A 27,033-nucleotide genomic window follows, 5' to 3' on the forward strand; every position below is an offset into this window, starting at 1 on the left:
ACCCTCCTGCAGCCAGGGGGTGGGTGCAGTTTGTAGAGCCAGTAACTCCGGACTGTGCAAGGTTTTCAAGTCTGACATTCAGCTGATGGGCAAACATGTCTGGAGGAGGGGTAAGGGTAGAATTTGCCCAGGCTCACTCAGCAGGAAGCTGCTGTAAATTCGGAGCCCGCTGCCTCTCTGCACATGCATTGATACTTGAAGCGTTAGGCAAGATATTCTGAGGAAACTAAAAATCTAGCATCTCCCCTTGTACTCTAGGGAAACCTCAAGTATTGTCTGGCTTATGGATTGCTTCTGAACCTTCCTTCCTTCCCAGGGCATGAAATCCGCTGCCCTAAAGTGAACGAGGTGCTGGCGGCCATCAAGAGGAGTGTGGGGAGTGTGGGCTAGTAGTGGCATCGTGGGCTCTGCCATAGTCTGGCTTGCTGGGCTGGGAAGGCAGCTGAGTTGCTCCCCCAGCTCCAGGCTGTGCAGAATGTTGGGCACCAACTTGATTGGAGGAAGGAGTTGGGGGGGTGGTGTTTATAGTTTTCCAGTCAATCACCTTTTCCCCTTCAGTTTTCCCAGGCAGTAGCGTCTCTCCTTCCCAACTTCGCGAGTCTGTTGTTGGTGAATCTATCAGCCCAGTCGGCCCACCTGGCTTGTCCAAGCCTTGCTTCCTGTGCCCCTTTGGACTCTAAACCTTTTAGGCAGTGGGGAATAAATGAAGAAAATCAAGAAAATCGGGCCATCTGGAGCCATTCCTTCCTGGTTGGGAAGTGTTGGCTGAGCTTCTGGGCTTTGAGAGGTATAGATCTGGGGGAAGGCTGGCCTATGTGTGGAGGAGGGTAGGGGAGAAGAGTGTTAGAGGGAGTGTGCCTGAGACTCGTGCAGCAATAAGGATTCTGAGTTATACTGGCCTGGAAGGTACCAGAGATCTGATGCCTCTTTCCCCCTCCTTCTTAGTCTTCGTTTAATACCTACCCTGAAGATGATTTATTATCTAATACTGGCAGTTGAGAAGGGGAGAAGGAGAGATGCATCGTGATTCCACCAGGGTGCTGACTCTCTTGTGATATCAGGCCAGTAGTTCCACCCCCAAAGAGCCTCAGTTTCTCTGTCTGAGAAATGGAGCTGGAATACAGTAGTCTGGACTCAGCTTCTGAGTCAGTAAGTTCCTCCCAGCTCCTCCCTCTAGTTTACTGGTTCTCACTCCTCTTTGGGCTCTCTCTGCAGTGAGGGTACAGGATGGGACAGTGCTAGCCTACCATAGGTTATGGGGGGATTCCCAGAGATGCAGACCAAATGGCTGCCTCCTTCGGGCTTCCACTACAAGGGCAAGGGGAAAGACGTGGTTCCCTCCTTTCTGGACCCGAGGGACTTCCACTCGAGACCCTGGGATATCTCCTCCTCAGGCAGGACCAGAGATAGGACAGGTGGTCAAGGGGCTGTGGATGCCTGGGTTCCTCTGTCCTGCATGAGCCTGTCTCCTTTTTGAAGACAGGGAGTGTGGGTGAATGGGAAAGTGACTTCCCAGCAGGTAGCCCACTGAGATCTCAGCACTGTCCCTTGTGTGTCTGGCACTGGGCTAGGGAGGAATGGAGTAGAAGATGGGACCAGAATATGAAAGGGAGGCTCTACCCCACCTCCTTTTACTCTTGTCCCTGTTCACCTTGCCCTGCCCCCATTTTCCTGGAAACCTCTAGAGGCAGGAGAGGCAGGGCCCTGCACAGGAGCTGGGAACTGGACCATGGACAGCTGGTGGCATAGGGAGAACAGTCCTAAAGCCAGAGTGGGGAGGGCCTGTGGCTCTGCTCCCTCCCCAGTGTCCCTGTCCCAGACCCAAGCTAGAGAACTGCAGATTTTGTGGGGTTGTAGTAGAAGCACCCAAAGCCTGGGAGGTGTCTGGGGGGTCGGATGGCTTCTCTCAGAGACACATCTGAAGAGTGGGTGTTGGCCCGGACAGAGACCTAGAAGAAGGGGAAAGTCCGGAGGGTCAGGGCCAGGCTCTGTGGTCCCTTACCTGGGAACGGGGCCGGACTCGGGCGGGCGTTGTGTGTCCTCTGCGCTACCGTCTAGGATTCTTGCTGTCAGATGCGCTCGCGCACCCACTTGGATTCTGTGAACAGAAAGAGCCCCAGAGAATATTCGGAAGCGGAAGAAACTCCTGAAAGGCGAATCCCGGGACTAAGTCCGCGAGGCTTCCTGACAGAAGGCGAGAGGAGCGAGGTTCCAGAAGCCCTCCCTACCCGGATCCCGAGCGCAGGCGGGGCCCTGCCACCTGGGGGCGCCGATGGCCCCAAAGTGCCGAGAGCGTCCCCGGCGCTCATCGCGGTGACCCCGCCCCGCCCGGGTCTGACCCTCGCTTAGAGGCAGGTTCTGCAAACCAGGACGCTCTCGCTCTCAAGCAGGCCGGTCTTGGGCGAGAGGGATGACCCCACGTTCACCGGGGCAGCTCAGCTTTGAGCGAGCCTGACTCTGCGCTCGGGAGTGATCCTAAACCGCCCGGGGGCGGGGTCGATCTCGTGCTAGAGGGCTTGCTTGGGCTAACCCGGCTGGCTCTGTGCTCTTGCCCTTAAGGCTCACCTGCAGAGGTTGGCTGCCAGGACTGTCTAGCCCATGTTGGAGGTCCCCTAGATCTGGCGCCAAAGCTGGGCTCCCCGCCCCCACCCTCCACTGGTCGCTGCTCCATCCCTCCTACTCCCTGGCCCTTTAGGCCACTTCTGGGACTTCCTTTGGAAGTGTTTTCCGTTGAGAGTGTTTTGCAGGAGTTCACAAGGCTGAAAAGGTGACTGAGGGTAGGAAAGGAGGATTGGTAAAGGGAACTGATTCTGAGGGACTGGAGCATTTGGGGGACACCCCCCCCCCCCCGCGGCCTCCCACCTCAGTATCCATCAGCAGCTCTGTCTTTGGGCAACTCCACACTCTCTTGGGCTCAGTGTACCGGTTGGGGAAATGAAATGAGCTCATCACCAGGCTGCCCTCATCTTTGGGGCAGTCATTCCACATCCACCGGTCAGTCTCAGGTCATTTCAGGAGGCGTTTATGACTGCTTGGTGCCTGGTCTCTGCCCAGCACCGAGGATACTGTGCAGAATAAAACAGATGTTGTTCCTGGCCTCAGGATGCTGGTGATCTAGTGGAGGAGAGGAGGAAATCCACAGACACGTATCTAATTAAAAGAGTAATAGGGGCTCTGAGGGAGGAACAGCTAGGGCTTTGAGAAGAGTTGAAGAATGTAATTTGGAGGTGAATTGCTCAGTTCTGCTAGGCTGGAGCCTGTTGGGACAGTAGCTATCACCCCAAACTACTTCCTGTTCAACTCAGACTCCAGCCAACAGAGCTCTGACCATTGGGAATTCCAGTCACCGCTGCTCAGGGAGCCAGGGTTCATGGCCATCGCCCATTGAGAGCTCCTGGAACACTGCATTCTGACACCCTGAGCATCTTTAGACCTCTTTTCTTCTCCCCAGGCCCTTGGAGTTGGAAATCGCCTTGGAAGAGGTGGTCTGCCTCTTAAGAGTATGGAAGCCAAGCTGGCTTTTGGCATATGAGAGCCCTTCAATTCTGAGATCTCTTTACCTTGCTTGGCTTCTGGTATAATACATAGCTATTCATTTAAAAAAAAAATGATTCTAGCGGTCTATGAGTCTACCCTTTGATAAGCCCAAAGCCAATGATTCTCTGTTTCATGCATCTGCTTGTCCCTTCTCCCCTTTGCTACTTGGTTCACTTCCAACTCAGGTGTCACCTCCTTCAGGAAGCCTTCCCCCTTTTCTGACCCTTATTCCCCAAGCATGGGCTTAGATCCTATCCTCTGGGCTCCTACCATCCCTGGAGCTTTTATTTATTTATTTTTAATTTTTATTTTTTTAAAGATTTTATTTATTTTATTTGACAGACAGAGATTACAAGTAGGCAGAGAGGCAGGCAGAGAGAGAAAGAGAGGAGGAAGCAGGCTCCCTGCTGAGCAGAGAGCCCTATGCTGGGCTCAATCCCAGGACCCTGGGATTGTGACCTGAGCAGAAGGCAGAGGCTTTAACCCACTGAGCCACCCAGGTGCGCCCCCCAACCCCCCGAGCTTTTAAAGAACTTATCATGGTATATTATTTTCTGCTTACTGCCCTATCTCCCTCGCCAGACTGAGAGCTCCTTGAGGGCAGGACTTAAATCTTAGGCATCATGCTGTTCCTGGCACATAGAGCAAGGCCTGGTACATGAGTAAATGAATCAACTATGAGTCTGGAAGTGCTCCTAAAGTGTCACTTCCCAGAGATAACCAGAGTTAATATTATTCAGAAGTTTGATCCTTAATAGAGCGGTTAAGGGTCTCTGGAGTCCAGGTGGCAGGGGAGGGAGTGGGCACAATATTACCCAAGGCAGGATCTGGAGGCCCCCTGAGCACCAATGTAAGTAAGATATCCTGAAGGGAGGGAGGGACCTTTACTCAAGGTCAGTTCATTCCCATTCCAAAAGGAGCTTGGGCTGTTCTCCGACCCCTCCTGCCATCCCCACTTTCCCACCAAACAGCATCTGTCCAGGAAGCAGGGGTGGGCTTCCAGAGCTGCAGAGAGATGATGAGTGCTTCCAGCCCAAGGGCAGAGGCTGCAAATGCTTATTGGGGGTGGGACAGGCTGGAAGAGGAAGGGGGATGGGTGGAGGGAGTGGCTTTCAAGGGTGTGGACAAAGAGCTGACTCAGCTGGGACCCACCAGAGATATGGGGTAGGAGAGGACACATCTTGTTTTTAACTCCTTCCTGACTTCTCGCCTCACCTGGCTACCCAAACGACAGAGACCCAGACGATAAGATATTTTGGTGTAAAATGCAGATGGGGCACAAATAATCTTTGAGAAGGGAACTTGCAGCTTCAAGGTGGGAAAGCACTAGCTCACTACCTCTCCCTGCCACACTATCCCATATTTTCCTTGAACATGCTGACTCTGTGCACACCTGGACCAGGCTGAGGGAATAGAGGCAAATCAGACACACTGTTTTCTGACCACCCACCTGCCTCCCATGCAGCAAATATTTCCTGGGCCTACTGAGGCTGGGCATCCCTGGACTGCGCTCGCTGTAGGGCAGGGGTGCAGGTTGGGGAACAGAGTGGGGAGGGCAACTGCCTACCCTTGGGGAAGCTCACTGGCTGATGTTGCTGACTCTTGGTGCTTTGGGTCAGGTCCAGTAAGTTCTGCGAGGGGAGAGGAGGCCCGTGAGACTTCCTGGAGGAAGTGGCATTTGAGCTGGGCCTGAAAGGTTTGGGAGAACTGCCATAGTAGAAGTAGAAGTTTGGGTGTGAGGGAAGGACATCCTGGGAATTCCATCCTTTATGAACAAGGGCATTTAGGAGAGCTAAGAATGAGTCCACAGTGAACGTAGGCTGAGAGGTCTGTCCTGTATTCCTACTGTGGTCACAAGGATTCCCCTCTGTATTATAAGTGTTCTCAAAGTCTTAGTAGTCTTAGGTGTTTAACAAATAAAGATTTTTAAAATCCATCTCATAATCCAAATGCTGGTGATGGGATCCAATGGGGGATACTTTGTTCCAGACAGTCATTCAGGGACCCAGGGCCTTCTCTCTTGGGACTGCCTCATTTTCTAGGGGGAGGATTTCCCATCTCTTTTGTGCCATGGATCCCCTTGGGCAGACTATTGAAGCCTATGACCCCTAAGATTAAAGATTTGCCCATGCATAAAAAGCAGTTCACAGGACTACAATAGAAACCAATTATATTGACGTTCGAGTATCAAAATATTTCTAAGTTTTGTGATATAATAGGATGTGTAATAAAACAATAGAATACATTTTTGACATAATAATAACATGACAAGTTAAATAAAAAAAATAGCAATGGGATTAACAGGACAATTTCAGAATGTTCTTAATATAAGTGATCTTTTGCCATTTCTGCAACAACTTTAACACAATGTAGAAAAATACCTGCAATTTCTGTGGGCGGCAAAATTACAGGTATGGGGAAAACTGCTGTGGTTTTTGGCCTCCTTTCATAATTGAATAAAATGCTGAATTTTAGTTCAGAGCTATGTCAAAATAAAGAAAAAATTTCTCCCAGCTAAATTTATGGAACTTCTATGTACCAGATACTCCCACTGACCCCTTGTGGGTTGTAGACTCTGGTTCTAGGTTCTTGGCATCCTCCATGGGTCTTCTAAATGCAGAGGAGGAGAGTGATCAGAAAATTCTGGGGGAGTGTTTTTTATAAAGGGCCAGGTCGCAGATGACCGATAGCACTGTGACCACTTTCTTTTTTCTTTTTTTTTTTTTTTAAAGACTTTATTTATTCATTTGACAGACAGAGATCACAAGTAGGCAGAGAGAGAGGAGGAAGCACGCTTCCTGCCGAGGAGAGAGCCCGATGTGGGGCTCGATCCCAGGACCATGGAATCACGACCTGAGCCGAAGGCAGAGGCTTTAACCCACTGAGCCACCCAGGCACCCCTCTGACCACTTTCTTTAGCCAGAACCTAGCCATATGGCTCCACCCAACTTCAAGGGACACTGGGAAATAGTCTCTACTTGTGTGTGCAAGACCAAAGGAATTGGAAAAGGGATGCTCACATTTGCCATACTTCTGCCCCTGGGTAAGGTCACATTTGCCATACTTCTGCCCCTGGGTAAGGTCACCTGAAACTAAACACAGCAGATGCTTAGTAAGCAAATGTTGAGTTGATGTTGAGTTGAGCAGCTGAATGGAAGACTTCTTTCTCTAGAGGTCTCTTGTCCTCTTCCTGCTTCTGTCTTCATTCCTCTATCCACTCGTCTGTCCCGTAGTCGGTCTATCAGAGATTTTTCCCTCTCAGCCATCTCAAATGCTCTGTGGGATGAAGCAGGACACAGAGGCATATGTGAGTATTAATAGTAAAATCTCCTTGTTGGCAGATAACAGCTCACTGTCATCTCCATCCTGTCCCGTGACTTCTCCCCTTCTGGCAATCTTGAAAAGTGAGGGTGCTTAGAGACCTCCCTAGAAAACCTTTTCACCCCCACAGCCTTATTTAGTCCTCACAGGGAGTTTGCAGCCTCTGTTTTCCAGAAGAGATGCAGAGAAGTCTCATGATTGTTGCGGGTCTGCCTGGTACATAGCAGGAGGACTTGAACTCCCATCTTCTGACACCATGGGGCCGTCTGCTCCCTTGCCCGCACTCAGGTTTGCTCTTCCTTCTCTCCCACTAGCTTCCCGCCAGGTCCTGCTGCATGGTCTGCTGAGGGCAGTACGCTCACCCATGCCCTTGCCGTGCACAGCCCAGGCCCCCCGAGGAAGGTGTCCTCGGGGACTGGCAGCAGCTTATAGGCATGTCGGGCAGGACCCGCTTTTCCTCAGTGGCTCGTGAAAGCTGTGGGAGTGACCCTGGGCCCCTAAGTCCTTACCTGGCTCCTGCTGCAAGGGTTCCAGTCTTTGAAGCTCTCAGAACTGCTTGGGTCTCCCGAGAGCCCAGTTTTCTCATCCTGGGGACTCAGACATCCCTTCTACCGACCTTGTTCTTACCTGTCTTTCCTTCTTCATTGAGCTTTTTGGCCTGTCTCTGTGCCCAGTCTGAAATCTGTAAGAAGGCAGCTGTGGTGCGCTCCGTCAGCTCAGGCTCACTCTGTCCTCTACACACATGGGATCTCCGACCTCAGAACCCTACCTCAGAACCTCCCTGGAGGGGGCTGAGGCTGATACCTGTTCTTCTAGACATGAGGATCCAGAGGGCCTCACAGGGGCTGGAGACCTGCGTCCTCCTCAAACCCTCAGTGGATCCGCTTCTGCAGCTCCGGACCATCTCCTTGGAGATTATGAATGAGCACAACTTCTGGACTGTATTCTCCCATGGGCTGATGGACCCGAGTTTCTTCCTCTGCCCTCAGAGCCCCCATCCCCTCTCATTTCCCTGCCTTGTCCCCTGATCCCTTGCTGTGTTCAGAACCGCCCCCTCTTCATGGCTACACTCACAGAGGGTGGCGTGGGGGTCTGGTTTCCACGACGTGTTTGCTCTTGGCTAGCTAAGCGGAGAGCAGCCCCATGCTGCAAAGTCTCCCCAAGGAGAGGGCCAGCAATGGAGCCGAAATGCCGGGTCTGCTTTGTACAAACAGACATATAGAGGTAGACGTGCTAGTGTGTTCCTACCCAACTCCACGGCACCCACAGGCACTGGCCTGCTGACAGAGGCGAAGAGTCAGGTACATGCACCAGGATGAACATTACCATACATAGGCAGAAGGAGAGAGAACAGTGGGTTTCCCTAATTATCCAACACCTAGTTAGTTACAACAATGACCAGAAACGTGTACATCCTGGTGACATGGGCATTTAGCACAAGTAAGTGAGGATATTGATTCAGTATTTATCTGGTTACAGTCATGCAGAGTTGTGTGTGTGGATAGTTTCCCCATAAATAATTATGCGGGGAGAATGTATTTTGTGGGAATATATATGGGATAGGCATGACTAGTAGCCGGTCCCGTGTGCATTCTGCTTTACACGGAATATCTTCAAGCGGTTACCTTGCCGTGTCTTGGGTGTGGATGGCAGGAGGTGGGTGGATGGGGTGGGCTGGGAGTCTGCTGCCCATCGTGTGTGCTGGGGGTCTGATCAGTGAACTCGGATCATCTCGTGGTGAAAATTGCACGTGAAGAGTTGTCTGTGGGTGATGGCGTATTTGGCATGTGTGCACATGTGTGTACGCCTGGGGCCAGCAGGAGAGGTGTGCAAGCGTCAGGAGCAGCAGAGAGGCAGCCCAGCCTGGCTCTCGGGAGAGACACTCATGTATGAAGAGCTCAGTGCTCAAAAGCGGCTGGTTAACAGCTTGAGCATCAAATTATAGCCCACGTGGCCAGAGGTGGCAGCGGTCGCTGGTTGCTGTAAATACTTCACTGCAATTGACAACAGCTTGTGGAGGGCTAAGTGAGATGGGGAGGGGGCAGAAGGAGGGGCAGTGCCTCCCGAGGGTCCCCTCTGCCCCACAGTCCTGTCGCTGCTGGAGGGAGGGCTGGTGGGGAAGGGGGGTGGGGCATGAAGCCGGGGCTCTGTGATGGGGTGGGTTCCAGAGCAAGGCGGGTTCTCATAATCCATCATTTACAGCGGGGTAACCTAGGGCATAATGATTTACCTGCTCTGTGCCTCAGTTTCTCTATCTGAAACAAACCAACCCAGCCAGTAGAGATCAGAATACCCTGTAAGTACTTTGTGAGCATTATAAGAACTTCTTTCACTTGGAAGCCCTTGTTGTGGTTACACAGGCATTAGCTTTTATTGCCTTGTCGGGATACTGCATGGGAATTAACACGGTGCCTCTCATGTCGGAAGCCCTCAGTAAATGTTAGCGAATGTTGTTAGCTTATTTCTATTGTTTCCGTCAGCCTGGACCCATAGCTGGAGCTGCCACAGCCCTTCCAAATATGCATGGAATAAAGGCATCCCAGAGGGCAAGCCAGTGGGTCTTTGTGGGCTTTCAGAGAAGATGTTTTTAGGCTCCAGGCTTTCAGAGAATCCTGCTGGACAGGATCTGAGACAGTCTGCCCAGGGAGCTCTCTCCGTAGATCCGTAGATCCGTAGCCTTCATTAGTGCCTTGGCGGCTGCGGTTCTTGAAAAGTCATGTGTAAATGGGTTTCTGCAAACTCAATCCCGTTTAAAATGCACTAGCTGGGCTGGGGGCTTAAAGGGACCCTGTGGTGAATTCTTTTGTAAAGCACAGAATTTCCTGAATGTGTCTCTTTTGTAAAGTGCTTATCTTTATAAAGTAGTCATAGTCAGGATTTCTTAAGTGCCTACTATGTGCCAAGTACTCAACATCTATTATTCAGTTTTAGCTTTGCAACAAGCCTGTGGGGGGAACAATATCCCAGTTTTCCAGAAGAAATCTATGCACAGAGAGTACCACACGCTTACCCAGAGTCACACAGAGCGTGGAAGAGCTGGGAATGGAGTTCTGTCCAACTCCTGTGAAAGTTCACACGCCTTCTGCTGGTGCCCTCCCCTCCCCCTTCTCCTCCGTCCCCCCTCCCCTCCCTCCTTTTCCTCTTTTTCCTGAAGCCACTACTGGCAGTATATTTTGCATATATTACAAAGAGAGTAGTTCTAAGCCTGATGTAATGAGTAGACCTAAACCACAAAGACTTCAACAGTATTTAAAGAGTAGAAGCAGGGTGCCTGGTGGCTCAGTGGGTTAAGCCTCTGCCTTTGGCTCAGGTCATGATCCCAGGGTCCTGGGAGTCCTGCATCGGGCTCTCTGCTCGGCAGGGAGCCTGCTTCCTTTTCTCTCTCTGCTTGCCTCTCTGCCTACTTGTGATCTCTCTCTATCAAATTAAAAAAAAAAAAAGTTAGAAAAAAATAAAGAGTAGAAACAGTAGCTGTAACAAACCTCTGAATTTGGGGGGGGGAACACTTGCTAAGTGCTTTTTCTTATGGACATTTCAAATGTATGCAGAAGTAGAGAGAAAAGCAAGCCAACCCCATCTACAGTCACTTATATTTAGCAGCTCTCAAGACTTGACTTCATCTAGCCTCTAATTTTTTGAAGATCCTGTTTTAATTTTGGGCAAGAGGGTTTGAGGCTTTATCTGCACTTGTGTTCTGATCACCCATTGAATTATATAGCCTTGAATTATATAGCCTTGTTTTTATTCACGCATTGAATTACATAGCCTTGAATTATATAGCTTTGTTTTTATTCAGAAGACCTGGATATATTATCATATATTATAGGCAATTTTCCTGCATGTCTATAGATAGTTATCACAAGCTCCTTCTAGGTGTGGTGATTGCATTGCTTTAATTGTGGGCGCCCTCCTGAGACCATGTTCAGTGTTTCCTGGTTAACCCACTGGAGGAAGGAGGTTCCCAGCAAGATGGAAGGGACCACATTCTCCAGCAGCCCATTCTCCACATTCGAGACATTGGCTGGGCACCAGATGTTTGCTTTCTTTTGTGAGGCTGCGGGGAGTCTCTCTGTTCCTCCTCCTCCTCAAGTTGATAATCGTGATAATAATTACTAATAATGACTGTGACCTTCTAGAGTTTCCCATTCTCCAGAAGGACCTCTTTCTCAATGCTCTGTGAGTCCTACTTCTCTCTCAATGATTGGCTTTTGTATTTTGATTCACCCATGAGAAGTCCTGCAAGTAGCAACAGTTCCCTGGACAGGTGTCCGGCTGGTAGCAGCAGGAGGGGGTCCTTCCATCCTAGAGGAAGTCTGGGCTTCCAGCTGTGTCCTCCTCCATGACATCTGGACCCTCGGTGGCTCGTCTGTTGGATGATTCTTGAGCACTCTCTGCCTGTAGCTATGGGTGTAGAGGGTTCCCAACACATGGCCACTGAGGGAGGTGAGTCCTCGGACCACGAGGACCTGCCCTTCTGATGTGAGAACCCAATGTCCTGCCACCTGGGACAGTGGCTGCCTAAGCAACGAGTCGAGTAGAGCAGCTGATCCTCAGTGAGGCAGATGGCTGCCTGGGCACACCTGTCCGCAGGTTCCGGGGTGGTCATCTCGTGGGATCATCATCTGGCAGCAACACCCCACTGCCCCTTCCCTCAGCAGCAAACACTTCTGTACGTCCCACCAGCTCACATGCCCATCTGTTCTGGTTCAGACGGGGCTGGGTGGTAGTCTCCCCTGAGGACCTAACACCCCAGGACAATTGAAAGGTTTCTTCAGGAGTTTTGAGGCACAAGGATTGCATGAAAATGTGACTCAGTTTTCATTATCTTTGTGAGGTACCGTCCCCTTTCCAGGGTTTGTCATAATTACAGAATTTGATTGAACTTTCTCCTCCTGTTACTCTGGAATGAACACCACCTTACCCTGATATGGCCTTTCCCTCACCGAGTTTTCCTTGTCCTACCAAACTATCTTTGAACAAGAGTCATTAATGGAAACATTTTCTTTGTTCCAATTCCGGAACCCTGTAGGGGGCGGGAGACAGCAGAATGACTTCTGCTGGCTGAAGCTGTGACTGGTTACCACACGGTGTTTTCTCTGTTAAGTGACCCGCAGACACATTATTAAAAAGATATCAGAAAACAGGGTGCCTGGGTGGTTCAGTTAGTTAAGTAGCTGCCTTCGGCTCAGGTTATGATCCTGGAGTCCTGGGGTCGAGTCCCTCATTGGGCTCCCAGCTCCACCGGGAGTCTCCTTCTTCCTCTGACCTTCTCCCCTCTCATGCTCTCTCTCACTCAAATAAATAAATAAAATCTTTAAATAAAAAAAGATATCAGAAAACTGAGGTGAAAAATTTGAGCATAATTTAAAAATTAAAAATGATCCAGCTTTAACCGTAGGAATGACACTGCTCAGCCCAGACTTCTAGATCTGTTCAGTTAACACTGAGACATGTATTTCTTGACCAGTAGCACATTGCAACATCAGACGGGCCCTAGAAACATCATGGCTTCACTGGTGTGCTTCCAAACTGGGCTACGACACAGTGTGTGCAGAATACCGTGGTCTCTGTGTGGCCCACTGGGCTGAGTGGAAAGGGATTGTGGTCACAGGCCTCAGGGCTGTGGGGATCAGGGATTATATCTACTGTGCAAGTGCAGTGATGAGATCAGAACAGGGCTCCCCATGGAGAGGGTTCACCTCAAACAGTGTGGGGTGGCCAGGATGGGGTAAGTTCAGAGGGAGTTATTGTGTCTGACAGGGGATTCTGGAAGGTTCCACAGAGGAGGCAGGCATTGACTGAAGACCTTAAAGGTCTGAGAGAATCTCATAAATGGAGATGGTGGTGGAAGGGGGAGGCTGGCATTATTACTGAGAGCGGCTAGGCCGTGGTAGTGGCCTCCTGGGCAGAGAGGGTATGAGCAGAGGTGGAACAGGGAAGCTTCTTATCATTCGTAATTGTGCAATTGCTTTAAAAAAAAATACTTTATTTATTAGAGAGAGAGAAAGCAAGTGGGGGGAGGGGCAGAGGGCAAAGGAAAGAATATCTCAAGCTGACTCCACACTGAGCTCGGAGACCCTTAAGGGCTCGATCTCACGACCCTGAGACCGTGATCTGAGCTGAGATCAAGAGTCAGATGCTTAACCAACGGAGCCACCCAGGAACCCTTGTGCCATTGCTTTTTGCTGACTCTTTTGAGGGTAGCAGACCCACCTGCCTTCTTCGTCACGGTGCTCCCAGCCCTGCAGCACATAGCCAGTGGTAGTCAGGCCTGACAAGGACTTGTCTCCAGCAGGGCCTTGAAGGATGGTAGATTTGGATGCAGGGAGCAGAGAAGGGAGGGCAGTCCTGGAGGGGAAGCGGTGTGGGCAAAGGCACGGAGGTAGGAAAGCATGAAGCATGTGTGGAGATCAATGAGGAGCCTGGTTTGTCTGGAAAAAAGGGCTGGTGCCAGGGAGTTGTGGGCGATGAGGTTGGAAGGTGGGCAGGAATGCTGCATTTTCCAGGTTGGGTTTGAGGCCGCGACAGTAATTCCCCGCAGAAGGGCAAGGGAAAGGACTGGGCAACCGAGGGCTTTGCTGTGTGGTGCACGGCAGGATGGGGTGGGTGTTCAGGAGGCTGGGGCCACCTCCGTGAGTTTCTGTCCAGCTCCTCATCTCTTCCAGTGTTATGCAACCAGAATTGAGGAAAGGGCCAAAAATGTCATTTTTTTTTCTAGGGGCAGACACACACGTGTGCGCGCGCACACACACACGCTTCAATCCTAAGAATGATTTTGTTTTCCATTTGTCGAGAGCCAGAAAAGGGCTGAAGGCATAAAGTTTAGAACTGGCAGGCCGTGGCAAGAGCTGGGAGCTGAGAAGAAAGGAGAGTTTCCATGAAGCCCCCGGTGGCCTGGGGAAGGCTGTGTGGAGTTTCTGGAGGAAGCTGTGCTCTCTCTGAGGCCGAGGCCGTGGCTATGCTGGGGTGGGGGGTGGGGCAGGTAGGCGTCTCTGCTCATCAAGCTCCTCTTGGGGGCTTGGGAAAATGCATGCTGGGGCTGGAAGACACACAGTCAAATTCTGACCCCATTGCTGTAGGCCCTATGACCTTGAGCAAGTTATTGAGATGCTGGCACCTCCCTTCCTTTGTCTATAGGGCAGGAGTAACAACATCTGTGGGAGGGAGGGGAGGAGACAATGACAGGAGTTCACACCTAGAAAATGCGTGTGGTGAGTGCTGGATAAATGTTAGTTATTATGATTGTTCTTTTTTTGATGTTTATTATTATTTTTTAATGATTGTTCTTAATGAGATAAATGGAAGTCAGAGAAGAAAAGGATGTGATGAGCTTACTTACATACACGCAGGGACAGCTGGGATCAGTGTGGCTGCCGTTAGGCATTAGGAAGGGCTAACTCACTTTCCATATATTCTGATAGAGCAGTCAGGAGGAGTGGCCTCTTTCTAGAGGACTCTTTCTTTCTTTCTTTCTTTCTTTCTTTCTTTCTTTCTTTCTTTCTTTCTTTCTTTCTTTTTTTAAAGAGTTTACTTATTTATTTGACAGAGATCACAAGTAGGCAGAGAGGCAGGCAGAGAGAGGGGGGAAGCAGGAGGGGCTCAATCCCAGGATGCCGGGATCATGACCTGAGCCAAAGGCAGAGGCTTTAACCCACTGAGCCACCCAGGCGCCCCTTCTAGAAGACAATTTCTAAGAATGATCTAAAAATGTTTAAAACGTTGATCCTTAAAGTCGTAGCTATTTGGAAGATCGGGCGTTTGGATGAATGTGTTCATCAAAGGTGCAAGATGGCTGTCTCCCTTCCAATGAGGCCAGGGAATGTGGAGCAGAGGAATGTGAGCAGTGGGGCACACAGACTGGGAAGCCTCGGGAAGAGGCAGAAGGGAAGGTGGCCAAGCTGGCCCGAGACGTGCAGGAATACACATAAGCTCCAGTGGGAGCCGTCCTGTGGGTAAAGTCTTCTCCCTCCAGCTGTGGGTGTGCCTTTCCAGAGCATGGTTCCCGGTCATCCCTTACTGCCTCGTCCTCACCCCGGGAAGCTCCCAGGAAGGGTTGATTTTCAGGTAGATTGAGTAGATGGAAGGAAGGGGACAGGGTTGTGTCCCTCAGGTGGCAAGAATGGCACAAATGGAAGTACAGATAGGGTGACCTCAGAATCAGTGGGCCCCTGACTGAATTTATAATGTTCCAGCTCCATGTGCCCTCAGCCTCTTCTACTTCACTCACCAAACTGCTCCTGCTTTGATGTGCTTTGATGTCCCAGCAAAAGGTACCATTCTTCACCCAAGTGTAGGTGTAACCTCCTCCAGGAAGCCCCCCCCCCCCTCAGTGCACTCTGCCGAGCTCCGGTTGGATCAGACTCACCGGGATGGGCACATCTGTGTGGCATCCGTCTAAGAGGTGTGTGAACGGCCTCACTTGTCCTTTCACGTACCCTTGTCACTCACTCACTCTGTCCTCCTCCTCCCCTCAGCCTGACCTGGAGGGTGCCTCTGTGTCAGGCCTGTGCCGTTACTGGGTGTCTGAGGGCTGGAGCCACGCCGACGTGGCTGATGGCCATGCTGATGGCCACTCCTGGATTCTCCGGGACAATACCTTGGACGTGTTTCCATTCTGTTATCACTGCTGTTCCTAGAGCTGGAGTTTACTGTCTGTGCTGGGTTTCACTTTAGGATCTCCTGTCCCTATGTCTCTACAGCTGTCCCTGAGGCAGTTACAGGTGTCTAACCTGAGCTTCACATCTCTGAGAAAGTCCAGCAAAACAAAGCAAAGAGGTAGGCATTCTTTACAAAAGTACTAGTTCTCTTCAAAGATGAACTTTCATGGGGCTCCTGGGTGGCTCAGTGGGCTAAGCATCTGCCTTCGGCTCAGGTCATGTTCCAGCAGCCTGGGATTGAGTCCCACATCGGGCTTCTTGCTTGGCGGGGATCCTGCTTCTCTCTCTCCCTTTGCCTGTTGTTTCCCCTGCTTGTGCTCGCTCACTCTCTCTGTGTCATGTAAATAACTGATACCTTTATTTAAAAAGATGAACTTTTGTCATCACCCCTGTCATTCATAGGATTTCTACATCTCCCTCAAAGTGAGAAATTGTCTTCCCTACCAATTTTCACATTTCCTAGGTCTCCTCATAGATGAGTAGGCTCCTCTCCCGCACCCAGGCCATCTATTCACCCACTGTCAGCTCCTCAGGTAACCTGCTTCCTCCCTGCCTTCCTTCCCTCCTTTCTTCTACCATCGATGCTGATCCCGCCACCAGCAACCGACCATTCTTTAATTTAATTCAGCCAATACTTATAAAGATGATATGCAGATAATTGACCGAACTTTCCATCTGTCTGTCCATCCATCCATCCACACACTCATCCTTTACCAGTTCTTTTTTTTTTTTTTAAAGATTTTATTTATTTATTTGACAAAGAGAGGTCACAAGTAGGCAGAGAGCCAGGCAGAGAGAGAGAGGAGGAAGCAGGCTCCCTGCTGAGCAGAGAGCCTGATGCGGGACTTGATCCCAGGACCCTGAGATCCTGACCTGAGCCGAAGGCAGCGGCTTAACGCACTGAGCCACCCAGGCACCCCTACCAGTTCTTTCCATATTGTTTCTTCACCTCAGCCACCCCAGCCTCCTCAGCCTTCCAATTTAGCAGTGTCCCTTTGAAACTACAGGTAGCTTCTACAAAGCATCTGTCACCTTTTCCAGCTCAGGGTTTTTTTTTCCCTGATCTTTTTGCAAGTTGTCCGTGGGCACCTCCTTGGCCTGGTTTGCTTTCCTGAGGTTCAGTCTTCTTGTCTGTTCTTGAATTCTCTCTGCGTGACCTTTTTGTATTTCATCCACACCGTTGTGCCATGTCTGAGATCCTTTCCTCTGGCTGCAGCGTTCTTCCCTGTACCTTCTGCTGCTGGTGACCTTCTTTTTTTTTTTTTTTTTTTTTAAATTTTATTTATTTGACAGAGAGAGATCACAAGTAGAGAGAGAGAGAGAGAGGAGGAAGCAGGCTCCCCGCCTAGCACAGCACCCGATGCAGGGCTCGATCCCAGGACCCTGAGATCATGACCTGAGCTGCAGGCAGAGGCTTAACCCACTGAGCCACCCAGGCAGCCCTGCTGGTGACCTTCTGTGTGTCCTTCAGGACTTTCAGTTCAAACGTCACCCTTTCATGACACCATCCCTTCCACGGCTCTCCACATCACCTTTCCTGCTGAATTAATAGTCCCTTCCACTGTGCTCCTGCAACAATTTGTATGTCTCCCTAACACAGAGCTCACCACTCTGAATTTTAATTAATTGCTTGCTTGTCTGTCTCACGGGGTGGAGGGGGGCTTGCTTAGCCCATCGCTGCATTCCTGGCACCTGGCACAAAGCATCTGTCAGTCTGCCTGTCATCGTCACCACCTAGCCAGGCTTGGTCATCTGGTGTATCTCTTATCTATCATTTTCTACTTAGCAATCATTTAGCATCTCTTTCTCCTGTCTATCTCTGTGTCTGTCTTCACCACCATTGTCATTGGTCTGCCCATCTGTCTTATTTGTGGAGTGAGAAACTAAATCCTGCTGTGGGCAGGCAACCTCTGTCCCACACCACGTCTCCCTCTACTGTTCACACCCTACTCTTCCTTGAAAGCTCTGCTCAAGTACTTGCTTCATGGAATCTTCCATGAATCGGCTGTCCCAGCCAGAATCCCCACTCCCTTGTCTCGTTGTTGGTGATTCCCTGAAGGGGCGGTGGAGGGACATTTGGGAAGAGGAGACATGTGGAGACTGTCAGGCACCTCCCTGTTCCTCCCTCCTCTCCTTGGGTGCTGTCATAGCTCTGTGTCTTCATACAGGATCCTGCCAGCCTGGCATGCTTGACCCTTGGGAAGTCAGCCCCCCAACTCCTTCCCCAGGAGACATGGTCAGGCTAAGAGAGGAGCCTTCAGAGGGGCTGGGACAAGGCTGATATCTTCCAGGACAGGATGGACATAGAGCACTGTCCCAGAGAAGGCCCAGGCTAACGGACTTATGTAAATCAGAAGCAAATTGAATGCAAATATTATGCAAATTCACATGTGGTTCTCCTGATTGCTTCTTTCAGTGGGAGGAGGCCCTTGGCAAGCCTTTTGCCTGGGTCACTGGGAACAGGGTGCACAGGGAACCTCCCCCGCCCCTCCAAGGCCATCTCTCTCTGTGACTACAGCTACAGCTGCTGCTTCTGTGGTGAGTGTGTGAGGCTAGGGTTTCCTATTACCCTCTCTTTAGAGGTGGGCTGGGCTGGAGTCTCCCCTGTCAGACTGGGGGCTCCCTGAAGGAAAGCATTGGCAGGAATGCTGAGGCTTACAGCTAAGGCCTGTGAGGATGAGTATAGGAAGGGAGCCTTCTCCATGGCTGTCTCAGCAAGCAGGGAAGGATCTCGACCTTTTCAGTGAGGTCAAATAGGGCTAGCTGTGTGAAGCAGGAAGGTGAGGGGCAGGGAGCGGGACATGGCAGGATGTCCCTGTTCCTAGAAAGAACAAGATGGATCGAGGATCTAAGAGAGCAGATGTAATTCTGGTCACACACAAAGTCTGTTTTTAAGGTTTGGAGAATATATTATAGTAAAGAAGAATGGAAAGGAAGTGGAGTTTCCAGTCATGACATTTTATTTTATTTTAGATTTCATTTATTTATTTGGCAGAGAAGGAACACAAGCAGGAGGAGTGGGAGAGGGAGAAGCAGACTCTCTGCCGAGCACAGAGCCCAATGTGGGGCTCGATCCCAGGACCCTGGGATCATTACCTAAGCTGAAGGCAGAGGGTTAATGGACTGAGTCTCCCAGGCACCCCTTCAATCATGACTTTTTAATAAAGAGATTAAAAATTGGTCACTCCTGGATGGTCAGTGTTTCACTGGGGTAAGGGCAGCTGGAACGTCCCTCTAGTACTCCGCTCATCATTCATTCATTCGTTCATTCATTCAAGGTATCACTGCACACTGGGTGTGGCATTTGATAGGCGCAAGATTCATCAGTCTTGACTTTACTCTGTAATTCTATTAAAGCAACCACTTCCTATACATGTGGCTCAAAGCCTAGCGCATGGAGCTCATTTCTTGACTCAACATATGAACTCACTGAACAAACTTCATGTTTTCCTTATATTGGTCTGAAAATGTGTAGCTCAGTTTGGCCCAACTTTTCCTACTGAGCGCTGGGGAGACTCTGACCAGACCCAGGGTAAGATGCACCATGAGAAACGGGACAGTCCGTGTGCTCAGACAGAGGCCACCCTGGGCTTTGCTGGGGCAGGTAATGGGGGAGGACTCTGTTCCAACCCGGACATTGGGATGGTCTCCTGAAGCGGGTGATGGCCCTGCGCTGCATCTCTAGAAGTATACAGGGGTTGTCCACATGAGGAGAAGGAAGAAAGACATTCCTGGCTGAGGGGACAGCATGTTCAAAGACTGAAAGGTGACAGCTAGGAGTGGGGGAGCCACAAAACAGCTGAGAGTTATAAAGGCAAGAAGCGTGATGGCGTTCTCAGGAGAGATGGCCACAGTGCCTGTCAGGCCACGAAAGTGGCCTTGTCTCATTCTTCAAGGCTGTGGGGGAGACACTGGCCCATTAGGCAGGGGAAAAATCTGGTCAGACTTGGGTTTTAACCCAGCTCCCGGGGCCACATGAGGGAGTACATTTAGAAGCTCCTCAGTGCCCCCAGCAAGTTGCCTGGGCTGGGGTGGCACTGTGCGTGTGTGTGCACGCGCGCGCGCGTGTGTGTGTGTAGGGAATGGATGTATCTGTGAGCTTGCTAGAGTTTGAACTGTTAGGACTCAGGGACCCACCGGGTGTGTGGTGTAAGGGAGAGAGAGGAGCTGGGAGAAAGCTGCTTTCTCACTAAGGTGACTGGCAGGATAGCAGGGGACCCTGAGGAGGCACATGCTGTGTTCAGTGCTGTTGTGCTGAGCCTGAGGTGTTGTGGGATGTCCAGAGGTGAGGCTTTCTCATCTGGGCCTCATTGGAGCCTCCCTAGACTGGACTGAATCTCCATCCAGAAGGGGGCAGGACAGCATGGGACAGAAACATTGGGGTGTCTGAGGCCATGGGCCTTGGGATGGGGTGATTCCTACTCATCTTGACCCACTGTCTTCTAGAATATCTCAGGGGCTTCTGGTTATGGGAGCTGCAGTCTCACCGGCAGAATCCTGTCCATTTATGCCCCACTGTCCCCACAGCTCATACTCCCAGAGAGGAAGGAAACCTGGGGAAGGAGGCAGAATGAAGGTTGAACTTCTTGGTTTGGAGTTTACAGCAGAATCCTGTTTTGTTTATTTCACATGCGCGTGCATGCGCGCGCGCGCACACACACGAAAAGGAAAAAAAAAAAAAAAAAGCATTGTTTTTCCTGAGGGGAGAAAAGCTCAAGTCATTTCCATAAAAAGGTTTTCCTCCTTCCCTGAGCTGGAGAGCAGGCTCCTTGGCACAGCCTGGCTCATGGTCCAAGTGTAAATGAGTCAGTCCTCACTAACCTCCATGATCCGGGGCATGTCTTTAATTAAGGGGACAATTGCTTTGGCTCAGGGTCTTGGGGTTTCCAGCCAACAGGTCCAGCCCCTGGCAGATCCATGATGTCCTGTGAGTCTTTTCTCAGCATGGCTCAGAGTGAGGCCTCTTTCCTTTTCTTACCAGGAGGGACAAGATGTGGGCAAACTGGAAGGAGGGGTGGGGGAGGAACCACCTTGTAGAATCATCTCTAGCCACAAGGGAGTGTTTCTCTACGAATCTGGGGCTGGCAAGAACTGAGCCATGCTGCACCAGAGCCCTTGACATCTGTATCTTTCAGTTCTAGAAAGGGGCAGGGGCCAAGCCCTCAGTTTACAGGGGCCCAGGGAAGGAACGCTCTTCTTAAGGTGACCTAGAGTGCTAGGGATGGAACTCAGAGGCTAGAATTCTGAGCTTGTGTTCAGTTCACTGGCTTCTGCATCCTGTGGGTATCCATCTGATGGATGGATTAGGTGATCAGAAGAGGCAGGCCTGGGTCTCCAGGCTTAGCGTGTAGCAGGCAACCTCCCCACAGTAGTGGTCACACCTGTAGGAGTTTCTTTTCCTCCTTTTTCCAAACTGGGCTGCTTGTGCGGATGGAGCCTCTGTCTGTGGTTCAGTACTGCGAGTTTTTCTGCTCCCTGGAGGCAGAGTCCTAGAAAGCCTTTGTCATCCACAAAGGTCGCTGGTGTTGGAGCTGCTGTGTTGGGGTTCCCAGGAACCCCTAAGTCTGGGAGGGATGCTGAGGCTGAGTGGATGACTGTGAGGTCTGGGCACTGGATGGAGGGAGGGCTGGGCATTTCCTGGGCCTGCTGGCTCCCAGATTGTCCCTGGAGAAGAGGCACAGGGCCCCGACACCCAGGATCTGTGCAAGGGGAAGGTTGAGGGACCTGGAGTACTTCTCAAAGTGCCGAGTCTCCTCATTCTTGCTCCTCAAAGACAGCTGAACGTTGGGGTCATAGGTCTGCTGGGTACAGGGAAGTTTGTGGCTGCTTTCCTACAGCTTAGCCAAGACCTGAGACCCTTCTAAAGGGTAACAGACGGACTACGGGGAGGGATCCAGAAAGCAGCCACACGGCCTCGTATCATGAGCACAATCTGAGGCCCATGGGATTTGAGTAGCAGCGGGGCCTGAAAGGAAGTGGGGCCCCAAGGCTGCGTGACCTCCCGTGCCTCGGCAGTGGCTCCTTCCACAGCTCTGGGAACCTGGCACCTTGGAACCTGGGCTCGTACCTCTTCCTAGGTCTTCTCGTCCAGGGACATCCCAGAGACTGTGCTGTAGAAGGTGGGTCTGGGTGGGAGCCTGCCTAGTGGCCTGGATTGTTGGGATTGCCGTGTGTGTGTGTGTGTGTGTGTGTGTGTGTATGTGCGCGCGTGCGTGTGTGTGTGTGTGTGTGTGTGTGTGTGTGTGTGTGAGAGAGAGAGAGAGAGAGAGAGAGACAGACAGACAGACAGACAGGTAGGGGGATGTGTCTCACCTCTCGGCCTCTCCAGGATGGTATGTAGAATTAAGGTTAAGGGCATAAGGTGTAGGGCTAGACTACCCAGCTTCAAATCCTGGCTCTGCTGCTGACTAGTTGTATAATCTTGGGCAAATCTCTCCTCTTCTCCGTGGCTCAGTTTCCTCATCAGTGAAATGGGAATGACCTACCTTATAGAGTTGTTGTGAGGATTGAATTCACGCGAGCGCTGGCATCTAGTAAGAGCCTAAAAAGTGCTTGTTTGATTTGCATTGTTTTATACAATACTTGCTGGTGGTCCATCTCATGTGTGGCATGAGAGCGGCAGTGAGCAGCAGCGTCACGGAAGTTCACCGCTTTCCGTGCACTTAAGAGGTGGCCTGGCTCTGGGGGCAGTGTGTTCAGCAGAGCAAGACCAGGCCTATGCAGCCGGGCAGATGTGGGTTCAAAGTCACTTACAAGACCATTGGTTAAATGACCTCACATTTCTGTACCTCAATTTTCCCATCTGTAAAAATGGGGACAAATCTTATCTCATGGAGAAATTGTGGGAATTAAATGAGAGAACATGTAGGAGCTCTTGGCTTAGCAGCTGCCAAGCCTTAGCCTCCTGGTGGTTAATGTGGTTTTGTTCCTTTTTGCTGCTCAGAATGGCTACGACAAAATAGAATTTTCACTCAACCTATTTTTCTTCGAATTCCCTGACTTTGGATGGAAGTGATAATCCCAGCGATAGTAGTCCCAGTCCCATGTCTGGCAGTGTATTGATGGCACATGGTTCATACACGCCGCCACCAGTCTGTCATCACGTATGAGGGCAGGTCGACAAGTGTGGGATCTCGGTTCCCTCACTTTATTATTTCATTTATTTATTTTAAAAGATTTTATTTATTTATTTGACAGAGAGAGACATGGCAAGAGAGGGAACACTTACGAGAGAGGGAGAAGCAGGCTTCCCCTTGAGCAGGGAGCCCGAAGTGGGGCTCGATCCCAGGATTCTGGGATCATGACCTGAGCCCAACCAAGGCAGATCCTCAGTGACTGAACCCCCCAGGTGCCCCAGTACCCTTACTTTAAGGGGGAGGAAGCCAAACCCCCTGGAGATAAGGCACAAGGCAGGTTCTGCAAAGGGAGACCCTCTCCCACCAGCAGAGGCTCGGCTCTCATCGCTCTGGGGGGCCTCTGTGCTTATGCAAATAGATGAGTGCTAATCGCTTTGCTAATAGGAAACACGCAGGAAGATAGGATCTGCAGCAGAGCAGAAGGGGCTTCCTGAAAAGCGGAGCTGGGAGAAGCCCTAGAAAAATCCAGGGAGATGATAAGGCGCTGCCCTGAGAACTTGCAGCACTGGGTGTGGGAGCACGGGGCAGAGGGAGTCCAAGGGAGATGCATGGAGCTGACTGGCTGCTTTGGACTTGGAGCCATTTGGGGGAACAGGCCTGCTGGCTAGGCAGCTAGCACAGAATTCCTGAACACCTCCTCTTTGCTTTGTCCTGATGGGGTCCTGGAGCTGCCTTGTTCTAGGACAAGAGCTCAGTATAGGATCCCCAGGGCTCTAGAGCCAGATTGCCTGGGTTCAAATCCAATTTCTGCCACTTAATTGCTGTGTGATCTTGGGCAAGGGACTCAATCTCTCTGTGCTACAATTTCCTCCTCTGTAAACTGGGGACATTATACTTTAGTAATGATGTTGCCATAGGGAGTAAGTAAATTAATTCATGTCTGGGTGCTTTGAAGAGTGGCTGAGATGTAACAAAGTACTGGATAAGTGAGACATGTTGTTGTATATTTATTATATTATTTTTATTTCTTAAAGGTAACACAATTTCACCAAGTCCTTACCTTGCTTACAACTCCTTCCATAAGGTCCCATTGCCCTTAGGGCCCAGAGCATCCTTCATGCTGAACTCTATCTCTGGTCCCTGCTTGAGCTTTGTCACTCCCTCCACGACTCCCCTTTGGTCACTCAGATGACCTGTGTTTTCCTGAATGTACTGTACTCTTACCTCCGGGTCTTTGTATATTTGGTTTCCTTGACTTGGCGTAGCCCCTTCCAAAATGGGTCAAAACCCACCATGTGTTTGGCTGTCACCAAGAAAACTTTATGTCTGATGCTCCTCAGTTTTAGATGCCCACAACTGGGTCCTCATGGCCTCCTGTGCCCCACTGTCCATGCCCTTACTACCCTGTGGTGATTGTTCAGGATCTGTGGTCCCCACTGGGCTGGCTCACGTCTCCGTACCCGGTGTATGGAGAACGGAGCAAATCCTGACCTAGAGCAGATCTGACACGTAATATTGTCAAGTGGCTCTGGATGGGGACACGGACAAGCATGCCAGGCGTCTGTCCCAAGGTCCTATGCACTTCTACAGAAGACATGCAGTCTGAGCACACGGGGGTTGGACCGGCAGTAACGGCTGGTGGTTGTAAGAATGGGCTCTCAAGGCCAACAGATGGGGGTTAGAATCTTGGCCCAACTGCTTGCGCTCTGTGTGACCAAGGGCAATTGTGTGAAGCCTGCCAAAACTTCAACTTCTTCCTTGGTAAATAGGAATAATAATAGATATTTGAGCATGAAACGAAATACTGATGTAGGTGCTTTATACCATGTCTGGCGCATAGTGGAGGCCACTGCATGGTGACCGTCTGCTTCACCGTCGCCAGCAGCTGCCCATCGCAAGTGTTGCCAGGACACCCCCGCTCCCCCACCCCTAGCCTGGAGGCAGCGGCCAGCTGTGTAGACTGCTTCTGCAGATAGAAAATGATCGCTGGGCACCGCTTCTCATACTGTTCTCCAGGATAAACCTCCTGGAAATTCAGAGTGGAGACTAGACCCGTTGGATGATTGGACATCTTGCTGTCCGCCCTGCAGGAATGATCCAACCATTTCCAGAGATCTCTTCTGGCGTTTGGATTCTGAGGCTTGGTCCCATGGCTTCAAGAATTTTGTCTTCCTCTGTCTAGGATTCTGCTGTGTGATTAAAGCCACCTTGCGTACAGACAAGTGGCACTTCATTCATTCATTCATTCATTTGCTCGCTGTGTGTAGAGCACCTGCTCTGTGCCAGAGTTGGGGATCCCAAGCCTGGGAGCTGCTCGAACGGCTCACAGTCTGCAGGACAGACAGAGATGTCAGCGGGAAAGTAAAGAAGAGGGAGGTGACAGGGATCGTGGAGGGGTCAGACACCTGAATCCCCCGGAGCCCTTTCTCAGTGTCAGAAGCCAGGCTAAGGGGTCTGTGTGTGGAATGCTGTTCCCTTCTTACAATAGCCCTGTGGGGAGGCCTGAGTGTTAGACCTATTTGAATTCATTTCCTGTTGCTGCTGTAACAACAAATGGGTTCCTTTGGTAATCCATAAACTTAGTGGCTTAAAACAAGACCTAATTATTATCTTAGAGTTCTGGAGTCAGAAGTCCAAAACCAGTTTTGCGGGACTGAGGTCAAGGCTTTGGCATGGCCAGGGCTTGCTAGCAGCCATGAGGGCAGAGTCCATCACCCTGCCTTCTGAGGTTGGAGAGAGGCTGCCTGCATTTTGCTGCTCCTGGCATCCGCCCCACTCCCATCTCTGCTTCTGCCACCACATCTACCCCTTAGAGACTCAGACCTCTCTCTCCTAGGGATCCTTGGAACCATGTTGGGCCCACCCAGGTGATCCAGGATCGTCTCCCCTCCCCAAAATCATTCAGTTAATCACACCCGCAAAGTCCCTTTTACCACGTAAGGTGACGGTTTCATAGATGTCCAGGAGGTGGACTCTGATGTCTTCGTGGGGGGCGTTCTTCAGCCCACTGAGCTGGTGTCACAGATGAGAAAACTTGGGTTTACGAAGGTTAAGGGATTTGCCTGTAAAGCCGGAGCACCCTGGTGTCAGGCTTCAAGCTCTTAATTCCAAAACAAGAAGTTGCCCAGTGGTGGTGAAACTTGAACCAGGTTTTGAAGAGCACGTCTTGGTTAAAAGCTGCGGCAGGTAGAGGAATGGTGTGGACAGGAGCATCGGGAAAATAAACGAGGCATTGGCGTTGGGGGCTGTACGCTGCTCTGATTGGCTGGAGTGAGAAGGGGCGAGAGGGGACAGGTCAGCAGGGTCTAGAGCATGGAATGCCCAGCCTAAGACGTCTGCAATTCGGTCTGAAAGACAGGATGAACTGCCCGGGTGGGGGTTACCTGGATGTCTGGGCTCAAATCCCCTCCCCTCCCTGAACCTGGATTTCCAGGCAGGAGAAGCAGTGGGCCAGCTCTCCTGCGGTGACTGTGAGTCCACCTTCGCCCTCCCCACCCTCCCCTCGCCCCCGGGCCCCCTGCCCCCTCACCGCTCAGCTCAGTCTGGTCCCATCCGTCCCCTCGCAGGATCGAGGGCTGGATGAACTGCCCCTCCCCCCATATCTAGGACAACGACGGTTTCCAAATATCTGTCTGTTGAAATAATGTTCTCCGGGTGCGGGGCCTCCCTCCCTCACATTCCTGGGCGAGCATGCCTGTTTGGCTTGCTCGGACAAATATTGACTTTCTCTGTCCTTCTCACTCTGGGTCTGTTTAAAAGGCATCAATCTTTGCCAGGGTGTGAGCTCCCTCTCCGTAACCTGTGGCCTCTGAGGTCCTATCCGGGCAGGGAGTGGTAGGGAGGGGCTCACTGGCCCCAGGGACACTTCTTTCTTGCTTGGCCACAGAGAGGGGCTTTTAATGAAGAGCTGGCACCTGTTAGGTGCCTTCCATCCGTCCTAACAAGTCCCAGTTATCCAACACCTAATAACTACATCTGCTACAACAGGGCTGGCCTGGGGTGACGTGGCAGAAACAGGGACCCCCTGCCTCCACATTTCTCTAGACTTCACCACAACCAGGAGGGAGGGCTGTGTGATCCTCTGTCAGGAACCCTCTAGACTTTGCCTTTAGCAATGTGGTCCTGCTCCCCTCAGGGTCTAACACACCGTCATCTCTCTCCTGATTCTTTAATGACCCTCCTAACGGGTCTCTCTGCTCCTGCTCCTGTTCCCTCGCTCTGGCCTCAACCCTGAAGCCAGAATGATCTGTTAAAACGGCTGTGGGATCATGCCCTTCCTGGGCCCCCAGCCCTCCAGCAGCCTCCCAGCCACTCAAAGTAAGATTCTTTTTTTTTTTTTTTAAAGATTTTATTTATTTATTTGACAGAGAGATCACAAGTAGGCAGAGAGGCAGAGAGAGAGAGAGGAGAAAGCAGGCTCCCCGCTGAGCAGAGAGCCCGAC

At 51.0% G+C, this 27,033-nt stretch overlaps 1 long non-coding RNA gene across 1 annotated transcript; it reads right to left on the reverse strand.

Annotated features, from left to right (window-relative positions):
- Positions 1–23,635: 23,635 nt before the first annotated feature.
- On the reverse strand, positions 23,636–26,252 carry LOC131809716 (uncharacterized). The gene is made up of 3 exons (XR_009345269.1): positions 26,121–26,252; positions 25,525–25,856; positions 23,636–24,921 (listed from the first exon to the last, which is right to left on the reverse strand). It is a non-coding gene; the product is annotated as an uncharacterized LOC131809716 (long non-coding RNA).
- Positions 26,253–27,033: the final 781 nt, after the last annotated feature.

This window comes from Mustela lutreola, chromosome 10 (assembly GCF_030435805.1).
Source record: "Mustela lutreola isolate mMusLut2 chromosome 10, mMusLut2.pri, whole genome shotgun sequence".
In the NCBI taxonomy this organism is placed as follows: Eukaryota; Metazoa; Chordata; class Mammalia; order Carnivora; family Mustelidae; genus Mustela; species Mustela lutreola.